This window comes from Heteronotia binoei, chromosome 3, assembly GCF_032191835.1.
Source record: "Heteronotia binoei isolate CCM8104 ecotype False Entrance Well chromosome 3, APGP_CSIRO_Hbin_v1, whole genome shotgun sequence".
NCBI classification, from domain to species: Eukaryota; Metazoa; Chordata; class Lepidosauria; order Squamata; family Gekkonidae; genus Heteronotia; species Heteronotia binoei.
In genome coordinates, this window is record NC_083225.1 from 82,772,660 (window position 1) to 82,795,369 (window position 22,710).

General features: G+C 40.3%; 1 protein-coding gene and 1 non-coding gene across 3 annotated transcripts in view; both read right to left on the reverse strand.

The window, feature by feature from the left end:
- Positions 1–22,710, reverse strand: part of DMD (dystrophin) — a 1,885,017-nt gene that overhangs the window by 1,473,347 nt on the left and 388,960 nt on the right. The gene's annotated exons all lie outside the window — the stretch shown is intronic.
- Positions 2,844–2,914, reverse strand: TRNAS-GCU (transfer RNA serine (anticodon GCU)). Its single transcript has one exon. It is a non-coding gene; the product is annotated as a tRNA-Ser (tRNA).

Here is a 22,710-nt window from a genome sequence, read left to right on the forward strand (position 1 = left end):
ATCCTCGTTGCTCCTCCCAAACCGCTTCCCTAGATTTTATGTGCAAATGGCGTCCCTTTATTGATAAAGTCTCGAAGGATAGCAGGAACCCTAATGACTCATACCATGCTATTTTGATGTCATGTCAACTAATGTAGTAATTAGCCTTGAATAGCTAACCTTGTATGTTTCCATTTCCCTATTTTATATTGGTACATGCTACACATCTGTTGATGTCTCATCACTATTGTACCTTGAACTTTATATTAATAAAGCTTTTCAAAAAATTTTTTAAAAATACTCCTAATTCTACTGCCCAACGACTAATGTAAAGCATGAAATGGACTCCTGAGTATTACAGGAGCCTGAAAATGGTGTTTTAACTGTGAATTAAGTCAGGGTTGGACCAGCCATGACAGATGATGTGGGATGATTAACCTCCCAGGAACTATTATTTTCAAGGAGAATATTTTAAGAACTGAATCAAATTCCAGTGATAAGAGATGAAGTTCTAGGAGATAACTGACAAATTAAAAATGAACAAGTCATTGGATCCAGATGACTTTACAGCCTATGTATAGTTGGGCATGCATTCTTTTAATTGGGGGGGGGGGATTACTTGTAAGGAGAAAAAGTGAGAGGGGGTAACTGGGATTTTCCACTTTATTTATACAGGATTTTTTCCCTTTAGAGAACTCTCATAAATAACCAGACAGATGTTCAACTGGAAAGGTTTTTTATGAAAAAGAGAACGAATAAAACAAAATGCACACAATGCACACACATACAAAAGGTAACCGAGAAAGACAGGATGGAAATAGGGAAGCTCTCTGGACCAAAATAAGCCAGGTTGCGTACGACATAAGCCAGGGCCTTCTCAGTGGCAGCGCCAAAACTCTGGAACGCTCTCCCGGAGGCCATAAGGGCCCTGCGGGATTTGTCTACATTCCGCAGGGCCTGTAAGACCAAATTGTTCCGACAGGCCTTCGACATTTAACCGAGAGAGAGCTGCCACTGGACATCATATAGACCTCCATGTAGAGTACCGATGGTCACCATCGAATTTTCAGAACCACTATACTGTACTGTATTAATAAAGCACCATGAAATGTTTTAAATGATTTAAATATGTAATTATGTTTTATATGTTTTATTGGTTTTTAATGGAATTAATGTGATGTTGTGAGCCGCCCTGAGTCCGCTTGCGGAGAGGGCGGGATATAACCTTAACGTAATAAAATAAATAATAAATTTATGGAAGATAATATTTACCAATTAATTTTGAGGAGAGTGTTAGAAAGATTTAATGATTGATTGAGATCACTCTGTTTTAACCCGTCTAGTCCAAATACATGCCATGTAGCCAGCTTTTATGTCTCAGAGGATTACAGGTTTTTGTACAGACAGTTCCCATACACAGTTTGCTACTACCAATTCATTAAAACTCATGATACAAAAGGCCACATGAAATCCTCCAGTTTAGTTGTAAAGCTGTTTTTCATACATATTTTGATACATACATACATATATTTTTTGAGGTGCGGTAACCAGAATTGTACATCTCATTCCAAATGAGGCCTCACCATCGATTTATACAGGGGCATTATGGTTTGTGGGAGTCAGAGAGGTTTGCAGCAGCCTAGGGCTCCACCTCGCCTTTCCAAATGCCTTTGGATCAAATCCTAATTCAGAAGTTTTGAAAGCAGGCTCAAAACTAATAACTCCTCACTACATGACCTTAGATAGCAACTATTAACAGATGTGTATTGACAAAGTGGTAATTTTGCTCTTTCAAGTTTTTATTTTATTTTAAAAGTCCTGCACTTCCTTGAGTTCTTCTGTATGCAATTCAGCTTGCCGTGTTCATCTGCTTTGAGGGAACTGAACCTCTCCTTAACCTCTTTAGTATGTGACATTTTGGCTGCTTCTGAGGAGGATTCAGTAGGCAAGGCTTTAACTTGCCTCAGGATAGGCATTTAATGTGGCCAAATACGGATTTAGTACACATTATAATGTACAAGAGTGTCTGGCTTTTATGGATGTTATGCTGCTTAGCAACCCAGTAAACCCTTTAGCCACACAGAAAGGACTCTAGCAGAAAATTAAATTCCACAATTTTAATTTGCTTAAAGGGCTTAGGTTCCGTACAGTTTGGAAGATCCAAATCATTAAAATTAAATTTTAGATGATACAATACAGTATTAATGGGGTTTTGTTTTTATTTGCATCTCACTTAACTCCCAAGTTAGTTGTAGATGTATAAGTAGATGTTCGAGCTTCAGATGGAAAATTATCATAAATGTATATCTCTTATTTCATCTTATATCCTAATAGCAATGTTGGCCAAACTTTGGGTGTATAAGCAGGTAATAAAGAGCTTTCTACAAACCTAAAAGGGGTCCCAGGTTTGCAGAAAAATGTGAAATCTTTTTTTAAAAAACAACAACACTGGGTGGTTTAAAAAATGCAAAGATGATAAAAGGAGTGCCTGTAGCTTTAAACAATGGACTAAGTGGCTGTTGATAGGCAACCACAGTATTCCACACTTGCTTCTGTCAGTAAAAGTCAGGGAGAAGGGGCCTGACTATTGTGGCCTTTGAAGGAGGATTCACTGGGGGCAGGACTGACTAGGATTGCTAGCACCAGGTTGGGAAATTTGTAGAGATTTTGTGGTAGAGACTGAGAAAGGCAGGATTTGGGAGCCAAGAGGCCTGGACTGAATATGAACATGAACATATGAAGCTGCCGTATACTGAATCAGACCCTCGGTCCATCAAAGTCAGTATTGCCTACTCAGAATGGCAGCGGCTCTCCAGGGTCTCAAGCTAAGGTTTTTCAGACCTATTTGCCTGGACCCTTTTAGTTGGAGATGCCGGGGATTGAACCTGGGACCTTCTGCTTAGCAAGCAGATGCTCTACCACTGAGCCACTGTCCCTCCCCATAGAGTCCACCCTCGAAAATTAGCTGGGGTTTTATTTCCAGTGAATAGATCTATGTCATCTGGAGTTCAGGTGTAATTCTGGGAGAGCTCCAGGTCCCACCTGGAGAATGGCAACTATAGGTCTGGAAGCAACATCTAGGTGACTTGATAAGATCCAACTTGTATGACTCAACTAGGCCTGACTGCTTGCTACTGTTCAATAATAGCCACTTTATGAAAGCCAGTGTGATAAAGTGATTAGAGCTTTAGAGTAGGGCCTGAGAGACCCTGGTTCGAATTCTTATCTTTCTGTGGAAGCTCACTGGACCAGTGACTTTCAGTCTAACCTACCTCACAGGGTTGTAGGGCAGTTAAAAAGGAGAGGAGAATAATATAACCTGTGAAGTCCCATCCCACAAGTCCTTGTTGGTTCTCTACCATGCAAATAGGCCTGATCCAGTGGCCAGCACCACACAAATAGATCATAGTTTTCCTAGGGAGAGACTGCTGTGGGGGAGGAAACTAGGATTGTTAACCTCCAGGTATGTACTGGAGATCACCCAGAATTACAACTCTTCTCCAGATGACAGAGATCAGTTCCAGGGGAGGTTGGACTCATCTAGGATAGGCTACTCTTCAGCAACAGCCACTTATGAAAGTCAGTGTGAAGTAGCAGTCAGCACTTCAGATAGGCCTGCCAGCGAGAGATTCCCCGGTTTTGCAGGCTCCTCCCCATCACCAGCCACCTGGCCATCAGGAGGAAGGCCTGCCCCCAATAGCCATCATGTGCCTTTGAATCTAGGCAGGTTTAGAAGAAGCTTGGAAACTGCTCATGTTTTGGAAGGTGTATGTGTGCGTCTTTAAATCTCGGTAGCAGGAAAGGGAGGAGGGGAGGGGGGAGGAGGTGAGCAGGCAAAGCTATGTGGCTCTTCCTAGTGAGTGTCTGAAGCTGTTAAAAAAATAAGAGAGCACAGTTCCTCCATTTGTTTTGCATTCATTTCAGAAGACGTGTAGAGTAAAATGGAGTTAACTAGAACCTGATTATGGGATGGAGGAAAATTCCACCCTCCAGGCTGCTCTCCTTTTGTTTTCCTGTTAGTCTGAAGAAGGTGGTTGAAATACAGCAGATGGTTATATTCAGCAACTACTATGAATAAATTGCCCTAGTGAGATCACAAAAGTATGTGCTTGCAAACAATTCATTTTGGCTGTTTTGTGAGTGTGTGTGTATTCACTTTTATTTAGTGGAAGTGCAGCTGCAGAGGAATGAGGAGATGACGACTATATTCAGGGGAAACTGCACTGTTGTATTTTTATTTATTTATTTTAGGGAATGGGAAAGTCTCCTGGCTCCACCCCCAAAGTCTCCAGGATCCACTCCCAAAGTCCTCAGATATTTTCTGAGTTGGATCTGGCAACAGAGTAGGGTCTGGGAGACTCAGGTTCAAATCTCCATCTTGCCGTGAAAGCTTACTGGGTGATTTGGGGGCAATGTACATACTTTCAATGAAACCCTACCTCACAAGGTTATTGTGAGAAAAAAAGAGGAAAGGAGAATGATCTAAGTTGGTTTGGAGATATAAATGAATTAAATAAATAATAATTATAGCTGAAGATGGGAAGCAGATAAAATGTAAGTTGATTGATGGTTGAGAATGATATAATGAGGCAGGGAAAAGGGAAAGGATATGGGGGTTGACAGAAGGAGGAAAGAGGAAATAGTATGGGGAGGGGGATGCTGGGGAATTAAAGTGGCCCTCCACAAGTCCTTGAGTGTACCCCACCATATAAGTGGTCCTGGCCAAATGCTTAGCACTATGCAACTGGACCATAGTTTTCCTAGGTAGAAACTGCTGTGGGGAGAGGGAATGTGTGATGTGCACTAAAGGATGGTGATTGATTAATTTTACACAATTTCTCACCAAAGCAAATACTGCATGAAGACCCAGGTTCTTGATCATATCCAGGTTAACTCCAAGAGCCAGGAGTTTCTCAAAGACAGTCTTACACATACTGTCCTATAAGAGTCTTCCTTCAGGAGTGCCATATTTGCTGCTCAAATATGACAATAAACAGTCTAAATGCTTGAAACCAATCCCATGTCTCAAGGTGGTGTTACCCAAAAGCAGGGTCATGACCCAGCACCGGGCCACTGAGGCCTCAATGCTGGGCCACGGGGCCTCCCATCCCCGTGTGGTGTCGTGCCCCTCCGTGCCTCCTCCCACCCTTCCCCACCTCAGGCAGGTCAGTTTCATGCTGTATAAAGCCACTCCACTGATCACCTGGAAATCTGTGCTGAGCTCACTCCACACTGGGCCAAGCCAGCAGCCTGAACAGACCGTGGCTGAAAAGGGCGCGTAGCTGCTCCCTTGCCGGCACTTCCTTCCCATCCAGAAAGTGCCAGCGAGGAAGGAGCCACATGTCCTTTTCAGTTGCAGTCTGTTCAAGCTGCCGGCTTGGCCCAGTGTGAAGTGAGCTCAGTGTCGATTTTCTGGCAATTGGGGGGGGGGCGGCTTTATGCAGCATGAAACTGACCTACGTGAGGTGGGGAAGGGAGAGAGAAGGAGGCACGGAGGGGCATGACGCCACACGGGGGAGGCGTGATGCCGGGGGAGGCGGAGAGGCGGCCAGGGGATGGGAGGCCCCATGGCCCGGCGTTGAAATCTCCATGGCCCAATTTCCCACCAATGTGGGGGAGGCTTTACAGCCTGAAATTGATCTGCGGAGGGGAAGGGAGGGAGGCGGTGGCGGGAGAGTCAGCTGCATGACAAGAGTGAGAGTCGCTCCCATCCCGTTTCTTTCCATTTTTCCTTTCTTTTCTTTCTTTCTTTTGTCCCTCCTTTCTTTCACTCCTTCCCTCCCTTTTCCTTCCTTCCTATTTCCTTTCTCTTTTTTTCTATATTTGTTTCCAATTCTCCTTCCTTCCTTCCTTCCTTCCTTCCTTCCTTCCTTCCTTCCTTCCTTCCTTCCTTCCTTCCTTCCTTCCTTCCTTCCTTCCTTCCTTCCTTCCTTCCTTCCTTCCCTCCCTCTCTTTCTCTCTCTCTTTTTGTCAGTCTTTTCCCCTGTCTCCCTCCTTCCTTCCCTTCTTGCCATTGCTAATCTGAGTAGACCAGGAGGGGGAGCTTGAAACACACTGCCATTTCATGTTTTCCCAGGCTGAGAACATTTTATATTTTTAGTTTTCTGCTGTGTGGTCCTTGTGCTTTTTCTTAATGTTTTGTTTTTAAAATTGGATTGAAAAATCCCACTATTCTCCTACCTTTCCTAACAACATACTGCAAGAGTTTTAGGCTTGTTTGCACATCATTTCCTGTCTCCCGGCTCCACCCCCAAATTTTAGTGGGCCACGAAGGAGAAGTGTAAAAATAACCGAGCCATGGGGGGTGGGGGGAGTTTTGGGAAACCCTGCCTCAAGGGAAAGTTGGCCCCAGTTCTGAATGATGGTCCACACTGGGTAATTGCTATCCTAAATTCCCAGTCAATGAAGTTAAGTCTGTCCACTTGCCCCAAGGATTGTGTGTGCAAAACCTCTTAACACCAGCCCATTATGATTGTGCCCTAGAAAAAATAAGCAAAGGTAGCAAACCTGCTCAACTTAACCCAGGGCCATTTTTTGTTAAAGATTCAGGGAATGAGACAATCAGCCCAATATCCCCTCATGTTAAGGTTTGTTTGTTTGGTTTTGTTTGCAAACCCTTGATTGAAACTCCTGTTTTAAAGGACAAGACCTCAACGTGTTTGTCACCATTCTCCCATGTGCTCCCTAAATGCAAATTAAGTTAACAAGTGTGCTGGGTCACGTGATTGCTTAATGAAATCTGGACAAGTCCACTAGGATTTCATTTAACATTTTCTGGAAGGGATCTTATTCTTTTGGTATTTCTGTCACAGGAAAACATTGGGCAGCTGTATTTCTAAACCCAGATTTTCAAAAAGCTTCTATTGAACTTCTATATGTCATGTAACTATTGAAGCATAGAATCATTGCCAGAAAATGCAGAAACCCTATCAATGAGCACACCTTGTAGTCTGTGTCTTTCCACACTTCTGCCTATATTCTTATGTACATCCATTTCCAGAAAATTATGGAATGTCAATGTAGGTCTATTCAAAATGTGAAAAAAAAATTAAATATAAAATTACTATATGAATAAATAACCTGTAATACTCCAGTGAATTAATATCCCATAAAAAGCAAGTGTCAGATTGTTGTGTCATTTCAGGTTATGAAAACCAAATGATTTTGTTGCCACGTATTGTAGGGTGTGTGTGTGTGTTTTAATGGATATCCTTATGTGAACAAATCTCTTCCCCCCTCCCCCTCCTCAATTGTAATTATGCTATTTTTGATGTCTCAACATGGGGATAATGTGTTCTGATATAATAAACATACTCTCAGAATACCAGGTGATCAGTAATCACAGCAGCAGGAATACAGCCTCCTTAAGGAAAAAGAAGTCTTACAACCTATATATGATGAAAGGCCATGTAAGGTATTCCACCACCACAGTGAGGTGGTTTGTTTTGTAAGTTCATCCTGGAAAAAAATTTAGGATGTGATAGTAAGATAGCTCCACTTTCTGATTTAGCAGGCATATCAAAATATAATGAAAAAGCTTTTACACTTATATAGTGCTTTTCATCTTGAATAAATCTCACAGTTTTACTAGGTACTGTGAGATCACTTCTCCACCTATATGTAATCACCTATAACAGCAACAATTTAGCACTGAACAACAACAAAAATTGCACTCACCACACCCTCACACAAAAAACAATGCACATCAGTTTGGGAATGTTATGAGGCTCGTAAACTTTACAGAATAGGGTGCTGCAATCAATCTCTTCCCTGGCATTTTCACACATAAAATGCTTGTAACCTAAATAAGAAAGGATGTACAGGAGATCTCTCATAAGAGCAATAATTTGTAGGAGTAAGAAATGTTTTGTCATTACATCTAACACAAGGAATTGCCAAAAAAAAAAAAAAGGGACATAATGGTTTTCAAAGTAAAAATTTTCAGATTCGCTAGTCCCAATGGAGCACTTACTCTGAGTATGAAAGAAATCACCGGTATATCTGATCCTCAGTTTCAATTTTTGGGATATAAATGTGACAACATATTAGTGTGACAGCTTCTTGGATCTCTTTTATAAAAGGTGAGAACATTCATTTAACCTACTGTGGGAAACTCTGCTGTTCAGTATTCTGTCATGACATTATTGTTCTTGTCCTATGGGGATGTACTGAAGTAAAAATCAGTACAAAAGTGGAGAGGACAGTAACATAACAAAAGGGAACATGAGGACTGATACTGACAATGCATACACACTAGTCTAACAAGAGCAGTGAAAAATGCTTACAATATATGTGAGCTAAGTATATAAACAGTAGGGTTGCCAAGTCCAATTCAAGAAATATCTGGGGACTTTGGGGGTGGAGCCAGGAGACTTTGGGGGTGGAGCCAGGAGACACTGGGGGCGGAGCCAGGAACAAGGGTGTGACAAGCATAATTGAACTCCAAGAGAGTTCTGGCCATCACATTTAAAGAGACAGCACACCTTTTTAAATGTCTTCCTTCCATAGGAAATAATGAAGGATAGGGGCACCTTCTTTTGGGGCTCATAGAATTGGACCCCCTGGTCCAATCGTTTTGAAACTTGGGGGGTACTTTGGGAAGAGGCACTAGATACTATATTGAAAATTTGGTGCCTCTACCTCAAAAAACAGCTCCCCCAGAGCCCCCGAAACCTCCAGAACAATTCCCCATTATACCCTATGAGAATCGATCACATAGGAAATAATGAAGACGTTTCCCTCTCCCCCCCCCCCTCTTTCTGGCCAGTCTGAAGCAGCGGATCAGCCTCTCAACTCACCATTTGCTGCCAGCTTCTTCACAGAAACACACACAGACACACCATCCTAAATGGAAGCCTTTCAAGTCAAGCTTCTGGAGGTGCAAAGGCACATGGTCCTTTGTAGGCGGGGCTTCCTCTCTCCCCCCCTCTCCCGCCAGCCAGCTGATTGGGACCGGAAGCAGCCTGGGAAAACTGAAGAAAGGCTGCTGCGATCGGGGCTGGGTGGGAAGGGCAGGGCAAGGAAAAGTCGCTGAGATCAGGGCTGAGTGGGAAGGGCCGCCATTCCCCCCCGCTTTCCAGAGTTTTGGCTAGCGCGAGAAGAAGGCTTCAAATCGGGGGTCACCAGGCAAAGCGGGGGATTTGGGAAGCCTAATAAACAGAGGTGTTGCACTTGGTTTTTTTTTCTTCAGAAAAGGTGACAAATTTTCATGCTATATATCTGTGAGGGCTTTGTGAAGCTAATTACCACATTATTATTATGAGAAACACTGAACCATAAAAATTCCTAGTGTCAAAGAGCGCACAGTAAAATGATTTGTAAGCAACCAAGTTCAGGGTCAAGCAATGGCCAGAATAATTCAACAAAGAGTTATAAACCATTTAAAAGCAATATGTGACAAACTAACCACAACAAAAGTAATTGAATATTTTCTACTCCAGAGCCACAGATCTGTAGAACCAAAACTATCTCTGGAGGAAAAATAAACAAACCTGTATACCAAGGTTTCAGATCTAGAAAATATCACTAGAAAAACCTTTTTAAATGAATTATTTGACTAAACCAATAAAATTAGAACAGGTTGATATGCTTAATATAAATTTGGATATTTAAATATAATTCCCTCTTGTGTCTAATAAAGTTCAGCAGTGGCAAGATGAGAGTTAACTTATTGTTGGAGCTGAACTGTTTGAGTATCTTAAAGTTCAGCAGTAATAAATGAGCAATAAGGAAAATTCAGTCACCCCAAACTTTGGTTTGCAGGGACTGTATAGGTAACAACTCTGCAAATCACTCTGTTACACTAGACAGCAAAACAAAAAGAACAGCAAAAGATATTACACTGAGAAGAGTATTATGTGTATAAATGGACATATGGATTCTATGTGTATATATGTATACACATGTGGATTCTCCAAACTGCATAGGAAATATCTATTAAAAATCTCCTTGACAAGAGCCCATGACTGGAAATATCTCCCCCCTTCTCTGTTTCTGAATGGGACAAACACATGACTGGGAGTTTCACTTACTAGAGCAGCATTGGAAGATAAAGGTTCTGTGTGCTAGATCAGTCCTGGGGAACCTCAACAGAGCAGGCAGAAATGAGAAAACAAAGGATTTTAGATATGCACATTGCTATTAAATTCCTAAAAACCTAGCCTTTGAATTAACTAGTTTAGCATGACCATATTATACGCTAAAAAGTATGGATCATGTGTCAGTTGATGGATTATTTCTGTCATGTTGATAAAACAATTATTTTTCCCCCAATTAATTATTTCACATGGCAATTCCATAGGGACAATGAGGTTTTTGAGGCATGTAATATAATCATTTGGGCCATTAAAGCCAATCTGAAGATAAAGTGTTGGTAGGTTTGGATACATTTTCAGTTAAGTACCTCAAGGTTAAGAAAACATGGTCTTCCTCAGTGGCCCAGTTGGCCTTCCTTAGTGGTCAAACTAATAATGTTGCAACATGGCTCCTGACACAATAATATAAGATTCATTCATCAAACTGACAAGTGAGGGAAGAATTTTATATTATTATGTCAGGAGTCATAATTCAATGTTATTAGTCTGACCACTGAGAAAGACCAACTGAGCCAAAACATGTCTATTCAGGGTCAATATTGGCCACTGTTGAATGTCATTGTAGATCATCAACTATAATTGAGACTACTGTTAGGGCCAATGCCTTTTTCTAATGTACTGTGAAATAAATACATGTGTTAATGTCTGTTAATTTTTAAATTGACTAACAGTATCATTTGGCCTGTTTATGTTTTCTTAACAATTGGTATTTAATTCAATTTGTTTTGGGTTAATCCCCACTTTTCATAAAAAATACATTGAATACATTTTTAACCATTCTCTCAGGGCATGCTTGATTTAAAAGACTAACCAAACTCAGTACTGAAGTAATTCATTATGCTCATCCCATTATTTATTGTGTTCATCCCAGTGGTCCAACTTGCCCAGCACTACTAGTCCTTGATGGCAAAGTCTTTGACACCCTTTTCTTTCTTAATTTATGGCTGATGGCAGAAGGAAACTCATAGCGTTTGCCTGCTGAAAGTGCCACATGTTATCAGGTTCCACAATGTAATGTAATGAGGTTGACATCTATTTATTTTATTAAAACATTTTAACCTTTGTTTTCATATTGATATACAAGGTGATGTACAATAGTAAAACTCAAATTTAAAACTGTGCAGGGGGGAGAAATTATAATGTAATTAACAAAATCTGCAACACAACAAACTAGGAATATTCAAGGGCAGGTTTAATAAAAAATAAACTATTTTATTTATTTATTTTATTTTATTTATATCCCGCCCTACCCCACCGAGGTGGGCTCAGGGCGGCTCACAACACAAAAAGCTAACAAGGATCAGTTTAAAATACGTTAATAATTATATAATAAAATACATAAAATACATAAAAATACATAAAACTCACATCAATATGCACTATGCTACCTTTCCCTTAATCCATCCTTCAAATTTTTCCAGTATTCAATAATCTGATGTTCGAGATTTAATATTCAGGCATTCCGATCACAATTAATTATATGCCAACCGGAAGAGGGCTGTTTTACAGGCCCTGCGGAACTGTTCAAGGTTCCGCAGGGCCCTCACCTCCTCCGGGAGCTGATTCCACCAACACGGAGCTGCAATCGAAAAGGCCCTGTCTCTGGTCGCTTTCAGACGGGCCTCCTTTGGCCCAGGGATTGTAAGGAGGTTCTGAGACCCCGACCTCAGCACTCTCTGGGGAACATGTGGGGAGAGACAGTCCCTAAGGTAGGCAGGTCCCAGACCATAAAGCATTCATCTGACATCTGGAAAACAAAAATGACAGAACCAAAGCACAGAATTTCTCTAGAGGTGCTACATATCTCTGTTACAAGCTTCCATCCTCAGTATAATGGAGGAGGCACATGAAGCAGGGAGATTGCCCTTTCAGGAAAGAAAGCTAGTAATCAAAATAAAATATATGAAATCTGAGATGACAATCTAAGTACACTGGAAGATTTGTGAGGCAGTAATTTCTAGATCAAAGAATCTTTCTTTATTCTCAGTATCACATGTGATTTACACTGCAATACTAAAGAACAAAAGGATAACTCAGAAGGCTCCCATGCATACAAGGAAATGTGAATGATCTTGGCATCCAAAGAAAGGACATATATGACCCTGCCACTTGCAGTGCAGTTAGGGTTGCCAAGTCCAATTCAAGAAATATCTGGGGACTTTGGGGGTGGAGCCAGGAGACATTGGGGTGGAGCCAGCAGCAAGGGCGTGATAAGCATATTTGAACTCCAAAGGAAGTTCTTGCCATCATATTTAAAGGAAGTGCACACCTTTTAAATGCCTTCCCTCCTTTGGAAATAATGAAAGATAGGGGCACCTTCTTTTGGGATTGTAGAATTGGACCCCCTGGTCCAATCATTTTGAAACTTGGAGGGTATTTTGGGAAGAGGCACTGGATGCTATGATACAAATTTGGTGCTTCTATCTCAAAAAACAGCCCCCCAGAGCCCTGATACCCACAGATCAATTATCCATTATTCTATGGGAATTGATCTTCATAGGGAATAATGGAGTGGCCAGCAGACATCCCCCCCTTCTGCTTTCTGATGACCCTGAAGTGGGGGAAGGGCCTCCAAATCAGGGGATCCCCTATCCCTACCTGGGGATTGGCAACCCTAAGCTCAGAAGACAAGTTCACCCAGTAACACTGCTTAGAACAGCAGCCTTAATTCAGCATGCCTACTTCAAAGAGCGCTCCCAAATCAGCGTGCACGAGGTTGGGGCAGCTCTCTTCAGCAGGAAACAGAGGCACTGCGATCTTTGTTGCACCTAGTAGGGAGTAAGCTCAGCTGAAACACTGGGATTTGCTTCCAAGTAAATGTGCAAAAAGAAGAAGATTATGAAGAAGTGGGATGACGGAAGCCTGTGGAATGCAAAACGGCTGCAAATTGATCCCAGCAGGTTTTCTGTGTAAACGCCGGGATTGGGAAGTGAAAGAGAGAAGCCAGAAAGCGCCGGGGGGGGGGGGGGGGGCGGCAGCAATCCTACAAGGGCTAGGCAGTATGCAGTTAACTTACCACTCCCCACCTGCCCCGCTCCAGGAGGCCCTCCTACCTTTGTGTGCGTGACTGCAACCAAAGTTCCCTTCAGAAGATCAGACGAAGGGGGCTTTGAATCTTGAAAGCTGTTTATAACCCTAAAATCTTGGTGGTCTCTTAAGGTGTTCCTGGACTCGGCTTGGCTCTTCTCGTGCAGAGGAACTGAGCTCTCCACCTTAAGCAACTGCTCACAATGGAATCGCTCCCAGATGCCATACCCCCACCCTGCTTCCAGATTTTTGGAAAGCGGGGGGAAAGGGGGCTAATCCTGAGGTCCCCCGCCAGGGCGGGAGGTTTGGGAAGCCTAAGTGCAGTTTATTTTCTGTTTTCATTACAGGAATTCCTGTTATAAACTGATTAGAATACTTTCTAAAAGGAAACAATTGTTTTTGTATTTGGGAGGGGGGGAAACTCCTACATGCAAAATTTCACTTGTGTTATGTTGTTGCTTCTGATATAAATCTCATTCTTAAATTGGATCCTGTCTAATGTGTCACTTGGGCTATTCAGACTGTATGCCATATTTGTTTTAAATGTTTTCTTGTATTGCAAATATTTTGTTAGTGTTAAAGCAACAACTTCTCAGCTGTAATAATTGTTTTCTTTCATGGGCACCTAAATGGAAAAACATCACTTCTCTATGTTTTCAGAAACCTCGGTGTTTTGACATACAAAGGTGCTGTGATGAATTGCAAGACTATGTGTGGCTGACACAGCCCACTTACATCTGTGCTGCTTTCATTTGATGGAAAACTGGTGGTAATAGAGGGATTTTCTGACAAACCACCTGGAACATTGTATATATGCCAACAATGGCATATATATTATAGATAGGGTTGCCAGACCCCAGAGCTTCCCCACTTTGGGGGGGGGGGTTGATTCACTGCTAGCCAGCTAGTTGGCAGGAGGAACCCCACCCCCAAACAAGGCCTTCACTGTGTGACATCCCCGATACGATGACTAGAGCATCATGTGCAACATCACAGGTGTGATGACGTCATCATACTAGTGATGTTGCACATGATGCTCTAGGACAAAACTCTATGGTTTTGAAGGCAATCATCACATTGGGGATATCATGTGCGATGTCCTGCCCAGTTTCGGAGTGCCTGACAAATTATCCCAGCAAGGGGACCTGGCAACCCTAATTATAGAAAACACCTTTAAAAATTAATCAGTTAATCTTCAGAGAGATTGGTAAAAAGGATCGTTTAACAAAATTAAACATCAATATTAAAGCAACACTATACAGGTAAAAAGGTTGAAGCTAGGTGTTTCTGCTCAGTAATGATTCATTAATAAACATAATGTTAACTGTTCTCAGGACCATGTCCAGCAATTTTTTTTTCCAACTCTGTAAGAAAACTTGAAGGATATATTCCTGTGTTATATTGTAGAATTGTGATTCTCCTATTTGAAATTTGAATCTTTAGGCCTTGAAAAAAATTGTATGCATCCTCTAATTGTTTTGGTTGACTATAGTCCTTGATGACACAATCATTGACAATACACCAACTTGTTATAAGAAAAGAAGAAGATTCATTTTGAAACAGGAAGAACACTGAGCGCCTGTTTTCTGCTGATCAAGTTGATGATACTGAACTCTTGAACTGTACGGTTAAATGCTTATGTTCTTAATAATTTTTGTGCATCTATGAAGCCATTTTTTGGCTCTTGGGAAGTAGTTCTTTATGTTTTGTATATTTTGCAAACTATTAGGTGTTGCCACACAAATAATGTTCTAAATATAATGATTTTATTTAAAAAGTATATTGTGCATAAGAATTGTCTTTAGAATAGTTATTTTTTCTATATTATTACAACTTTTACACCATGTTTTATCCTGTGTTCATTAATTCCATGTCCAGCAAAGGCAAACTGGCACATGCAGAATATGTGAAGAAAGGTCTTAATGTCTTTACACTCAGTTTCCTTTATACTATACTGTCTGCATCAGCTCTGCAGTTCTGTAAACCACACTAGAGCTGGGTGGCACATCCTAATATAGCATGATTTGTGTCAACATAGAAGGATGGTCAATGTTCATCTAAAGATCATGTCACTATGTTTCAAAAATGTAGTTGGCAAACTAATTCTGGTTTAAGTTTGGAGTCACCCTTTAAAATATTTCTGTTGAACTACAATAAAAGATTATGTCTCACAATCCATAACAAGAAGGTACTGATGAATTTAAATATTTGTGGCTTTCTCCTCATCCCAGATTTATACAGGGGCATTATGATACTGGCTAATTTGTTTTCAGTTCCCTTCCTAATAATTCTCAGCATGGCGTTGGCCTTTTTTATTGCAATTGCACACTGTCTCGATGGTCAATGTTCATCTAAAGATCATGTCACTATGTTTCAAAAATGTAGTTGGCAAACTAATTCTGGTTCAGAAGTTTGGAGTCACCCTTTGAAATATTTCTGTTGAACTACAATAAAAGATTATGTCTCACAATCAATAAGAAGAAAGTGCTGATGAATCCAAATCTTTGTGGCTTTCTCCTCATCCCAGATTTATACAAGGGCATTATGATACTGGCTAATTTGTTTTCAATTCCCTTCCTAATAATTCCCAGTATGGCGTTGGCCTTTTTTATTGCAACTGCACACTGTCTTGACATTCAGTGTCTTGACATTTCAGTGAGTTATCTAGCACAACTCCAAGATCCCTCTCTTGGTCAGTCTCTGCCAGTTCACACCCCATCAACTTGTATTTGTAGCTGGGATTTTTGGCCCCAATGTGCATTACTTTGCACTTGGACACATTGAACCTCATCTTCCACATTGACACCCTCTCACCCAGCTCAACAGATTCCTTTAGAGTGCCTCACAATCCTCTCTGGTTCTCACTACCCTGAACAATTTAGTGTCATCTGCAAACAGCCACATCACTGCTTACTCCCAACTCCAAATAATTAATGAATAAGTTAAAAAGCATTGGACTCAGTACTAAGCCCTGCAGCACCCCACTGCTTACCACCCTCCACTGCGAAAATTGCCCATTTATACTCACTCTCTGTTTCCTATTAATTAGCCAGTTTTTGATCCACAAGAGGACTTGTCCTTTTACTCCATGACTCTCAAGCTTACTAAAGAGCCTTAGATGAGGAACTTTATCAAAAGCTTTATGGAAGTCAAGGTAAACAACATCTATTGGGTCTCCTTTGTCCACATGTTTGTTCACCCCCTCAAAGAACTCTAACAGGTTAGTGAGACAAGATCTTCCCTTACAGAACCCATGCTGAGTCTTCCTCAATAACTTGTGTTCATCAGTATGCCTACTCATTCTCTCTTTGATAATGGTTTCTACCAACTTTCCCGGTATTGGAGTCAGACTGACTGGCCTGTAATTTCCCGAATCTCCTCTAGAACCCTTTTTAAAGATGGGGGTGAGATTTGCTACCTTCCAGTCCTCAGGAATGGAGGCAGATTTCAATGAAAGATCACATATTTTTGTTAGGAGATCCACAAGTTCACCTTTGAGTTCTTTCAGAACTCTTGGATGTATGCCATCCGGACCTGGTGATTTATTAGTTTTTAATTTGGCTATCAATTGTCACCTCAATCTGACTCACGTCCGTCAACACCCCTCCCAAAATTAGCGGTTTTGGAGTGGGTAAACACTTCTCATCTTCCACGGAGGCAAAAAAATACATTCAGTTTCTCAGCCATTTCCCTATCCTCCTTCAGTAATCCTTTGACCCCTTGGTCATCCAAGGCCCCCACTGTCTCCCTTGCTGGTTTCCTGCTCCTAATGTATTTGAAGAAAATTTTATTGTTGGTCTTTATGTTTTTTGCAATATGTTCCTCATAGTCCCTTTTTGCCTGCCTGATCACACTTGCATTTGATTTGCCACAGCCTGTGTTCCCCTTTATTAACCTCACTTGGACTACCTTTCCACTGCTTAAAGGAATCCCTCTTACCTTTTACAGCTTCCATTACTTTGTTTGTTAACCATGCAGGCTTTTTTAAATACCTATTTGTGCCTTTCCTGACGTGGTATATATTTTATCTGAGCTTCTAGGATTGTAGTTTTAAATAGCCTCCAAGCTTCCCCAAGGGTTTTGACTCTATTTACCTTTCATTTCAGTTTCCTCTTCACATGCCTCCTCATCTCAGATAATTTACCCCTTTAAAGTTAAAAGTAGTTGTGTTGTTCTTTTGGGGCAACTCCCTACTTATACAAATGGTAAAATCAATAACATTATGGTCACTGTTCCCAAGCGGTGCAATCACTTTTACATCTCACCAGGTCTTGGGCATTACTTAGAACCAAATCCAGGATTGCCCCATGCCTGGTAGGTTCTGTGACCATCTGCTCCATAGCACAGTCATTGAGAGTGTCTAGAAACTCAATCTCTTTCTCCTGACCAGAACACATATTGTCCCAATCAATCTGTGGGTAGTTAAAATCATCTATTATGACACAGTTTTTATGTTTCGCCGCTCTCTTTAATTCTTTCATCATAGTATAATCGTCCTCTATCTTTTAAAATTAAACCTTATGCACAATTTGGTGTCTGGGTTGAGAAAGTGTCAGAAAAGCCACAAATTCGGCAAACACAGCACCTCTACAATGTAATCCAACATTATTAAAAAACAACAAAGAGGGCATAAACAAAGCTAAAAGTCATAGAAAAAAAGCATAGCTGTCCCACTGACAATCATTTAATTAAGTTTATTCAAATACATTGTGACCTATAATGGGGGGGGGGGGGGGTCTTAGAAAGAAATTAATCCCAGGAAAGGAAAATAGAAAAGATATGACACATTTGACTAGGTAACTATCTTGTGAATGGTGAAATAAGTATTTGTGAAAAACTGATTTTAGAATGATCATAAAATGAAATACTCACTAAACAGGCTTAAGAATGATCTAACTAAAATATAAGAATGGTTCTAATCATGCTATAGAAGCAGCACAAGAGGATGAACTGAGTATTCTTCCAGTTATGTGTCTCATTTGACTAACAAATTTTTCTAGTTATCCTTCTGATTTGACTATCAAAAAGGACCACTCATGGAGTTGGACAGTAAATACACAAACTCCACATTCTCTGTAAAAGCTCCCTCTCTCAAAATATAATACAACAATATGCAAGACACCATGCATGCATTTCCCTCTTCCACCACTGTGGCTTGTTTTCAACTGATGTGTTGTCTGGTAGAACTAGTTCTACTGGGCATCAATTCTATAATGAACTGAAATCATTATAAAGGTATTAAAAATTATCAGTACCAGCCTACTGATAGATACACAAGGTCTGCATGACAGTTTTTTAGATTTGTTTAGCAAAAAACCACTGAATAATTATCTTCTTTGTTACATAACTGAGAGCCAGTTTGGTGCAGTGGTTAAGTGTGTGGACTCTTATCTGGGAGAACCAGGTTTGATTCCCCACTCCTCCATATACACCTGCTGATGTGACCTTGGGTCAGCCACAAGTTGTCCCAAAATTTTTCTGCTCAAGAGCAGTTCTAGGAGAGCACCCCTAGAAGCATAGTTCACAATGGAGGAATATGAAAAGAAACTCATCAAGGCTGAGGTGAAGAAGAAGAAGAAGAAGAAGAAGAAGAAGAAGAAGAAGAAGAAGAAGAAGAAGAAGAAGAAGAAGAAGAAGATTTTATAAACTTCTTTCTCTACCTTAAGAAATCTCAAAGCAACTTCGAATCAGATTCCCTTCCTCTCTGTACAACAGTCACCTTGTGAAGTAGGTGGGGCTCAGAGAGTTCTCAGAGAACTATGAGTGGGCCAAGGTCACACAGCAGGCTTTATATGGAGAAGTGGGGAATCAAACCCCACTTGATTAAAATCCACCACTCTTAACCATTAAACCACACTAGATTCCTCCCAACATACCTAGGGAGTCTTCAAGATGGGTTATCTGCCCCAAATTTAATGCTTTGGGGGAGCAGAATTTTTTGCTTCCTTCCCACAGCATTTTGGAATATTCCCTGGCTTTTCTTCAATCTTTCTTAACCTACTGTGTGCCAAAGTTTTGTGAATGATTACAGTAAATCTTGGATCATTGGTGGGCAACTTTGGATTTTCTGGTCCATATGACAACCATTTCTTTTATCCTGCCCCCATTGCAGTCATTTTCTCCATGAACCACCAGGGGAATTTTTAAAAAGTTTGGCTCTAGAATATCATTATATCAATATACCCTTGCAACAGTATGTATAGCAGGTTTTCTGAAAATGCCCTTGTAACAGGCTGTGGCAGGTTCTCTCAATTCTCAGCTTTCATTTTTAACAAAGCAAGTCTCTTGCTCCTTCCCTTCCAGAAATATAAAGCAAAAGGCATATCTTTGTAAGGGAAGGAGCTAGGGAATTCAGAGAACCTGCTACACCTTCTATTACAACAGCATACTGATATTATGAAATTGTTGTGCTAATCCAAAAGCTCTAGGGGCTGAGGAAAGTGGATGTGGCCACTCCCAGTTGGCAGGACAGTTGCTGAGAAACCTGCCATTGCCTCTGTGCATAATCTGCAGCTGCACCAGCAATGGAAACAACAAAATCCCATCCCTGTGTGGAAGACACTATAGAGAAAAGATCCTGGCCATGGAATGCTGATTTGTAATCAAGAAACAACTGGGTTTATAAATTGTTTAGGGATGTGTATTTTTCAGATCTGGCTACCTGGGAGCAAAAATATATTGATATTCCCAGTTTTCCAGGTTTCAACTACTGATTTGTTACTTGGATCTGAGGTCTCTCCTGCCCCCGGTGCTAATAAGTAATATGGAAAACAGGATTACTTGATGTTAGTGGAACCATGCATGCAGAGCTACAAGGGTCCATTTTAGTCCACTTCTAACTTCAGCAGATTATTTTACAAAGCAAAAATATTGTATTCACTAAGTCACAAGAGCCCTGTTAAGTTCAGGCAGTTTCTAAATGCTTGTTCAATTATTTAAAGAGTAACTCTAGCTTGCCAGGCAGGATTTATAGACTTTCCACTAGGTAATTTTCACTCCCTCTGTCCTAGCATATTTACCTTGGCAGAGTTCTATTTGTAATTGCATTCATTACAAATACTCCATACTTATTGAAATTGCATTATAACCATTTTCGTATGTCTTGAACCTTGTAGGCTCCTCTCTAAGATATAGATTCTTTAAAGCTTTTAAGGAATACCTGTAATATAAACATGTGGAGATTCAGGATATATTAATTGAAACCTAAGTACACATTCATATGAATTTAAGGAAAATATCACATTTTAGAATCACCACTTAATGTCTTAATTTTATTTTTCTGTTGTGGGTTCATTTTTAGTTGCCTATAGGAAACTCTTCATTTTATTAGCTAAAATACCATTTCTACAATGGTTTATTAACAGCGTATTCACACAATGCATTTTCCACATATGAAAATATTAACATTAATTTATTCCTATCCATGCATTGTCTGTTAGATATTTCATTCAAATGACACAACTTTTGAAAATTTCAGGACAAATCTACTTGAGACAATTAAGGGAAGACCGAAGAGAAGAAATCCAAATGACTTATACTTTCTCCTCCCATGTTTCCACATTTCATCTTAAAGAACTGGCAGGTGGGATGGAAAAATTGCAGAAAGGCAGTATTATTTTGGTTTAGGGACAGATATACATCTCCGCAGTGAATATGTTCCTCTTTTTTCCTTTCAACTAAGGGTTTATCTATATTTTACAGGCTGCATCTTGGTCTGGATGGGCACTTTCAATTAGATATGAGTTGCATGTTAGACACATGAAAGAGGATGAAATTTGGACCAGGGTCTTCTGCACAGTTTTCCCAACATAAGATGTTTCAGGTCTATTTGTTCTATGGTACTGATGAGGTAAACACAGGTTTCCCAAGTGGCACAAACAGGGCCCCTTGGAGCCATTTAAAGTCAGGCAGTTGTCACAGAAAGAAATCATCAGCATATTTTACCTATGTGCTGGGCTGACACAATAGAATACATATGTGTTCCATAACCCAATACATGTTTGGTCCATGATGTCTGACACATCCCTCCAGGAAATATTGTCAGCAATGTTCAAGGACCTATAAATGATTGACCATTTCCTTGTGGATAATGTTCCATTCTGTCCAAATAATTTTCCCAAGAAGGAAACCTTGTGATGTCACAGGGACTTTGGGATGATCTCTCATTTTATGGTGGGTGGTATGCTAGGGGAAGACAGAGAATGAGCCACACTTGCACAATTAGACTGTACCCTGCTGCCTCCCCTAAGTGCATATTTCCCTCCAATGATGGAGGGATGATGGAGCACCACAGATATTCTTACAATGTCACAGAAGTTTCTGCAGCACTCATTTGCTAGTGGGAGAGATGCTGGAGTGAGCATAATAGTTCATTTCCATCTTTTACAAGCTGAGAGTCTGAAACCTACAACTAAAAAGAACTTTAGTAAGAAATCTCTGCAGGGAAATGGCTTAAAGGAATCCAGTCACTTTTGCATTCACTTTAAGAGCATTCTCGTCATACTATCATATTGCTAAACTAATCTGAAAACCAAACTTTTAAAACTGACTTTTAATAGAGACTCCATGTGGTATATTGGTTAGGAAAGAAAAGGAAAGGTCCCCTGTGCAAGCACCAGTCATTTCCGACTCTGGGGTGATGTTGCTTTCACAACGTTTTCACGGGTTAGACGCAGGTTCAAATTCCAATTCTGCAACAAAGCTCACCGGTTGACCTTGGGCCAGCCTAACCTAACACAAAGAGTTATTGAGCACAAAACAGAGGACAGGAGAACAATGAATGCCTCCCTGAGCTTCTTGACGGAAGAGTGGGATAAAATTGCACAAAACTGACTAATTTAAATCAATTTTTATTAACTAACATCCCATATAGATTGCTATAAAGGTTATTAGTGAACAACATATGGTTTTCTTAGGATAGCCTAATTCTCCATCACTCTTCCCCAAAACTTCCCTTCATGCTCTGTACCGTCAAGTGACCTTTAATCGTAGATACCATGATTAATTGGAAAAGAGAGGAAAGGAAACATTTCTATTAGTAATTAAAACTAGGGTTGATTAACTACTTTCAGGAGCTTCCCTTTCTTTCCCCACAATCATTGATGTAAATACAACTGATATAATATGGTGATGTGTTAAATTTCACAAATAGAGTGATGCTGGTATAGCAACCAAATGTAGATCAATTCAGTTGCTCCATACTTAGTTGTAGATCATCATAAATCATACTGATGTAAATCAATTGAATGCTTAGTAGACTAGTGGAACAATCTTAAGCAGTTCTATACAGAAGTCCAATTTTATTCAGTGGGCCTTATCCTCAGGAAAGTGTTTTTAGAATTTCATTTTATGTTTATTATAACAGCAATAGCTCAATTGTACTCAGCTATGGAACTTCCTTAGTATGCTGGACTGTATTGATAGACTGTGTATAGGCAAAGTAAAGGTTTAACTACAGCACTGTGAATTCCTATAATTATATAAACTTAAAATACCATATATTATATTTTGGAACATGTTAATTAAGCATCAAAAGCTATTTTGATCATAGAATTATTATGAACCTGAACCTATAATTTATTTTGTGGCATAATTAGTAAGTTAAATAGCA